The sequence below is a fragment of the Dama dama genome, chromosome 9, assembly GCF_033118175.1.
Source record: "Dama dama isolate Ldn47 chromosome 9, ASM3311817v1, whole genome shotgun sequence".
Lineage (NCBI taxonomy): Eukaryota > Metazoa > Chordata > Mammalia > Artiodactyla > Cervidae > Dama > Dama dama.
This window is the reverse complement of record NC_083689.1, coordinates 67,584,038-67,590,842: the sequence shown is the minus strand read 5'-3', so window position 1 is coordinate 67,590,842 and position 6,805 is coordinate 67,584,038. Positions and strand designations below refer to the sequence as shown.

Below are 6,805 nucleotides of genomic sequence, written 5' to 3'. Positions count from 1 at the left end.
CAGCTTCTGGGAGACAGGTAACTCTTTAATCGTAAGCACTTTTCTAAGAGCCAAGCTGCCCAAGAATGGAATCGGCTACCCTAAGACATAGTGAGCCCCCATCAAGGAAGATGTGCAAGAAAAAGCAGGATAAATACCTGACAGAAATAGGCAAGGACACAAACCTTAGCACGGGAGTTGGGGTCTGTGACCATGAAAATCGCTGACATTCCATCTTCTTTTTCAGATCAGGAAGTGCTCTGTTAGTCCTTCATACTGTGTCCCCATGCTCCCTTTCCCAGGGTGATCTGGGTTTGAGTCTTCTGTTTGAGAATGGCAGGAATCTGTTTGTGTCCTCAGACAGAAAGCTGGTGAGGAAGATCATTCTAGGCTGTCCCACTCAATTGAGACAACAGAGGGAAACCCCATGTAGTTTTCTGGGAGGAAGAGCCCTGTCTCAGGCCGCTTGTACCCCCTGACTCCCGCCTCTCCCCTTCTCCATCACCACATGTGGTTTAGAAAAGGAGTCAGAAGCCGAGGAGGTTGTGGAGGCAGTTTGAGACTGTGCCCAGGAGAGGACTTGGAGCCGCCCTGCTGCAGTGACTTGTGCCTAACACCACGTGTAATCGCTGCCACGTGTCTCTGTCAAGAACGTGTGTGCGCTTCAGCATGGCTCGTGGAAACTCCCCCATCAGGACCCTTTGAGCGGAAGACAAATGGACAAGTTAGGACAGTGATAAATTCTGCGGTCCCTCTGTTTTCAGATGCCCCCAGCAGCAAAGCAGCTAAGCTGGGGACAAGGGTGGAAGTTACCCTTGGCAGCCAGGTTCTGGGGGCCTGTGGCATGTGGTCGCTCCCCAAGTACATCCTCTCAAAGTGGGGACCAGGCAGTCCTTTGTTTGAGCAGATGGGTTGATGTGTCAGTGGTTAAGGAGCTGAAAGAGGAGTCGGGGAGAACGAGAGGGCGGCAGGTTTCTTTATCTGCTCATCTGACAATTCACCATGAGAGCCCCCGCCCCAGCTGTGTCATCCGGGCCTAGACTTGCTCCCCAGGTATCTAAACATGGCCAGCTGTCTTCTCAACTGTTTTCCAGAAGCCAGCAGAAAGCGTTCCTCCTACCTGAGCTCCACAGGTGTCCTTGGAGACACAACACCTCTGAGCCAAAGGGGAGTGTTTCCTGCTGGGACAGGACCCCTCCCCCAATTTGAGGGCACTGAATCTGTCTCTTTAGGCCCCTACATCTTTCCATTTTGAAAAACAGTTTTTAGGAATGATGACCACACTTTGGGCACCTACTATGTGCCATAAACATTGCAGAGAGTTCCACGTGCATGGCCTCAGCTGTTCCTAAACATCAAACTATTAGCCCCAGAAGCTACTCTACAGCACAGGGAGCTCTGCTCAATGCTCTGTGATGACCTAGAGGGGTGGGATGGGGAAGGAGGGGGGAGGGGGGCTCAAGAGGGAAGGGATATCTGTATGTATGTATGAGAGATAACTATGCATATGGAGTATAAGAGATAACTATACACATGTAGCATAAGGGATAACTGTGACAGTGATTGAGTTCAGTTCAGTTCAGTCACTTAGTTGTGTCTGACTCTTTGCGACCCCATGGACGGCAGCATGCCAGGCCTCCCTGTCCATCACCAACTCCTGGAGTTTACTCAAACTCATGTCCATTGAGTTGGTGATGCCATCCAACCATCTCATCCTCTGTTGTCCCCTTCTCCTCCTGCTTCCAACCTTTCCCAGAGTCACGGTCTCTTCAAATGAGTCAGTTCTTTGCATCAGATGGCCCAAGTATTGGATTTTCAGCTTTAGCATCGGTCCACAGTGATTGAAGTGGTCCCAGATTTCACTCTAGTTAAGGTATTGATGGCTTTGGTTAAGATTCTGATGGCTTTCTGCACAGAGTGATACATAAACTAATTAGCAGTCTTAACCAAGGATTTTGGGCTTCCGAGGTAGCTCAGTGGTAAAGAACCTGTCTGCCAAGCAGGAGATTCGGATTTGATCCCTGGGTTGGGAAGATCCCCTGGAGAAGGAAATGGCAACCCACTCCAGTATTCTTGCCTGGGAAATCCATGGACAGAGGAACCTGGTGGATTATAGTCCATGGGGTCACAAGTTTCAGACACGGCTTAGAGACTAAACAACCACCACCACCAACGATTTTACCAGGTATACCTTGATGCAGAGAAGAGTGCAGCTCCAGATTCGTGTTCTATAGGAAGTCTTCCATCCTTACTCCAGTGCATTATGATCGGTGTTCATTAGAACTCTTGGTTACAGGTGGTAGGAATCCAAGTCAAATGTACCTGAGAAATAAACAAATTCAGCAGCCAAAAATTTTAAATCCAAGCATAACCTAAATATATTGGCTAGCATAACCAAAAAACTCTAGAAGTAGGTAAATGCAAATAATGTCATCAGGATTTGCTCTCACTACCTTCCAGCTTTGCTTTCCTTTGCGCTGAGTTTATTTCCAGGCAGGCTGTGCCCCTGTGGAGACTCCAGAAATCCAGGCTTGCATGCTACCAGCTTGGCAACCTCCAGGGAAAGAGCATTTCTCAACAATTCTAGCAGAAGTCTTGAAATCGAATCAGATTGCTCCAAATTGAATAAGATGCCCATTCTGAGCTAATTACTATAGCCAAGGAAGAACTGGAACACTCCATGGTTAGACTTGGGTCATGTGCTGACCGTGGAGATGAGATAATCTCACTAGAGTTCAGTCTCACTTAATCCATGGACTAAGAGTAAGGGAGGCATTGTCCCCAAAGGGAAGTGGAGGAACTGCTACCAGAGAATGGGAGTTGATGCTGGGCAGGTACAAATTGCAGAGCTTTCCCCCCACCCCCACCCCCACCCCCACCCCGAGATCATGGAGAGAATAGGAAGCAGAAATAGTACTAAAATTCAGCCTTTTGAATCTCAAATGAATCTGTTTTTTCTTTTTTGGCCAAACTGCGTAACATGCAGAACTTCTCCTTCCCCACCCAGATATTGAACTGTGTCCTCTGCAGTGGAAGTGCAGAGTCTTAACCACTGGACCACCAGAGAAGTCTGAAACTTGGTTCTTAAGTCAAATAGACTAAAGTGTGAGGGCTGGATCTGCAAATAAAACTCTCAAGCCTCCTGGGATTTCCTAGAAAAATAATGAGGAGTATGGGGGTGGAGAGCTGGCAGAAATAGACACTTCCCGTTCTGATGAGACTCTCAGACTCTCAGACTTGGAAAACCACCAAGTCTAACTTCTCCATTCTCTTTACAACATCCTCTCCAGGTGGCTGGACCGCCTCTGCCTGGGTGCCACCAGGGACAGGAAACACACTCCTTTTTTGAGGCAGTCATGTTTTTTCTCAAGATACTCTGACCATTAAAAATAAATATCCCTATTTTGAGTCCAAGCTGTCTTCCTGTAGCTTCCGCCTCCTTGTCCTGAGAGTCACAGAGAACAAGTCAAACGCTGGAGTGGTCCAGAATAAAAGAACACGAGACTGAAGGTCAGAAGAATATGGTTTTCCTGTCTGTTCTCTACATCTGTATCTCTATTCCTGCTCTTAAAATAAGTCCATCTGTTCTATATTTTTAGATTCCACATATATATGTTGCTATACAATATTTGTTTTTCCCTTTCTGACTTACCTCGCTCTGTATGATGGGAGGAAGGGGAGAGTGGGGAGAATTGGGTGACACCCCAATTGGGTGACTTGGGATTGACATCTATACACTACAATGTATAAAACAGATAGCTAGTGGGAAGCTATTATTCAGTATGGGGAGTTCAGCTTAGTGCTCTGCGATGACCTGAGCGGTGGAATGGGGGTGGGGGCAATGGGACGGAGATCCCAGAGGGAGGGGATATACATATACATGTAGTTGATTCACTTCATTGTACATCTGAAATGAACACAACATTGTAAAGCAATTATATTCTAATTAAAAAAAAAGAAGAACATGGTTTTGATGAAGGTCCTCTACTAGGAGAGCAAGAAAACTATAATCAAGTGCAAGCATGAATGTGAAAGTACTTTGCATGTCACAGATCTCCATCATTATCTGTCAGACACTTATTGTAAGCACTAAAGATATTATCTGACTTTATTCTTATGTAAGCATTTGAGAGAAATACTATTTTTATTCCCAATCCACAGATGAGAAAACTGATGCCACCAGAGCTCAAGTCCTGGGTCACATGGGTAATTTAAGTGGCAGAGTGGGGATGTGTATTCTAGCTCTGACTCTGCCACTTAAATTACTGTGGGTCCCACATGTGTGTCCTCATCCCACACTTCACCTACGAGAAATATGGGCATTGCTTTAATTGATTCAGGCTAAAGACTCTTGGTGCTTCCCCAGTGGCTCAGCAATAAAGAAACTGCCTGTAATGCAGGGGACGCGTGTTTGATCCCCGAGTTGGGAAGATCCCCTGGAGTAGGAAATGGCAACCCACTCCAGTATCCTTGGCTGGAAAGTTCCATGGATGGAGGAGTTTGGCCGGATGCAGGCCATGGGGTCCCAAAGAACTGGATACGACTGAGCGTGTGCACGCATGTGCAGAGACCCTTGAGTCGGTGGGTATGTTTGCTTCTTCTTTCATAAAGTTGCTGAGCAGTTCTTGGCTTCCACACCCATTCTGTGGGATACAGAGAGCTGCTGAAGGTGGGAGCCAAAGCCAAGCGCAGCCCCTCAGCCAAAGGCTCCCTCAGAGCCAAATGTCCTGCAAAGATATTTTCCCAAATAAATCCTTCCCTCTTCCCTGGTCCAGAGATTAAATAACCCACAGGCGGCACTCCAGACAGAGAGAAAAATGAAGAACAAGGCAATGCGTGTTACAAGAACATAAAAAGGACCAGGCTCTATTTACTCAGACTGGGAAACAGATTCCAGGGACAATGTGTCTGCTCCAGTGTAATTATCCTGAAAGTGGTCGGCATTTTACTCAGCTCCAAAACTCATAAAGAGGCTTCAAAGAGATGAATATTCTGGGGGCTGTTTTATCAAAAGGGACTTAAGAGGTAAGGTTTCTAGATCAAACTCAGCTCTTAATTGAATCAGCCAAAAACTGAAAAAATAATTAAAAGGGAGTTTTATGAAACAGGAGGATTTATTTTGGATATGCAGATTGAAAGGAAAGGGTAAAAACTGACCCATATACCTGGCAGAATATCTCCACACTGCTGGATGGTATTAATGAGAGTAGAAAGAAATGAAGTTGTTGGAATTATAAACCTCTAGCTTAGAAGAAATATGGAGCATCCATCTGCTGGATCTTTTTCACGTAATTCATTACATTTGATTCAACTTGTTGTTTCAATAAATAATGATTAGGGCATGTGTTAAGCTCCAGGGATACAATGCAGAAGATAAGGCAGCCCTTCCTTCAAGGAGCTTACCATCCACAAATACATCCCAGGGTCAGAGGCTCAAGCCCCCACCTGTCCATCTTAGCAGAAAGAGTGCATTCCCTACAGTTTTCCCACCCCCATACTCCTCTTTACTTTTCTGGGAAGTCCTATGGGGCTTAAGAGTTTAGTAACAGTTAACTTTCACATTCCAACCTATTTGACCTTAGAACTGATTAGCTTGAGATTCAGGAGGCTGGATTCTTGTCCTTTCTCTGCTTTCTACTATCTATATGATCTTGGGAAAGAAGATTTTAATCCTCTACAGAGGGAAACTGAGAAGGGCAGCTTTCCTCCTCTTGCTCCCCAATCCCCATGTTATGTTTGAATGGGCACATCCTCATGTGTGCCCATGAGCAAGCTGTGTAAGCTCCCTGTTCTCAGTCTGATTAGATGTAAAGTAGGACTATGTTTTTGTTAAGATAAACATATGTGAAATGTTTACAATAGTGGCAGTTTCATAATAAACATTCGATAGACATGAACTACTATTAGAACACTGTGGACTATTTTTTCAAAGTATTGATCACCATTTAGTATAAATTATTTATATGTTTAAATGGCTATTCGATTTATGTCTGCCTCTCCCATTAGACTGTAAATTCCATAGGGCTGTTTTTTTTGTTGTTGAGTCGCTAAGTCATGTCCGATTCTTTGCAACCCCATGAACTGCAGTACACCAGGGCTGTTTTACCTACTGTTATATTCCCAGTGTCTACCTCAGTGAGCTGGCATAGAATACGAGCTCAATAAATGTTTGTTTAATGGGTTAATGAATGAATGAATGAGTTTCTTTCCCAGTCCATCTCAGATTGTAGAAGAAAGAGGAATCTGAAGGACTGCCAGAGCCTCTGCTCTGGGAGGTATTCTCAAACAAGCTCCAACAGCTGCTTGCACTAGAAGCCACCATAAAAAAGCATTCTTAAAAGCGAGAGGGAGAGAACAGCAGTAACGGAGAGATCTATGGCCCAGCTGGTCTCCTGGATCTATGACTGCAGCTAGACGTGGGGGACGGAAGGGGGAAGGGCAAGAAGGTGGAGGCAGGAGCTCAAGAAAGGAAGCACAGGCATAATTTTGAATCAGAAACAGCGGAAGACACTCAGAGAGGCAGAGACATTCATCCAGAAAGGCCCTCCGTTGTTGACAGAGACAAAGATAGAGTAGGAGAAGGAAAGGAGGGAAGACATGTGTTTGAACTGGCAGCTAATTCTGCAAATCCTTGAGGGTTTTCAAGAGATAGATAGCAATGCAGGTTTCAGCCTTGGCTGGTTGATTTATGACCAGCAAGATTTGGACCACACTGGAGCTGAGCAGGTGAGGTGGCTGTGTGACCTGGACCTTCTCAAAGCCATGCCTGGGACTTCCTGGGAGAATGAGGTGATGAGCAGCTGATGGAGGAGGGGCCGACTCCAAT

The 6,805-nt window shown here is 45.6% G+C and overlaps 1 long non-coding RNA gene across 1 annotated transcript; it reads right to left on the bottom strand.

Annotated features, from left to right (window-relative positions):
* Nucleotides 1-327: 327 nt before the first annotated feature.
* Nucleotides 328-2,303, bottom strand: LOC133061451 (uncharacterized). The gene is made up of 2 exons (XR_009693987.1): nucleotides 2,171-2,303; nucleotides 328-678 (listed from the first exon to the last, which is right to left on the bottom strand). It is a non-coding gene; the product is annotated as an uncharacterized LOC133061451 (long non-coding RNA).
* Between the last annotated feature and the right edge of the window lie 4,502 nt (nucleotides 2,304-6,805).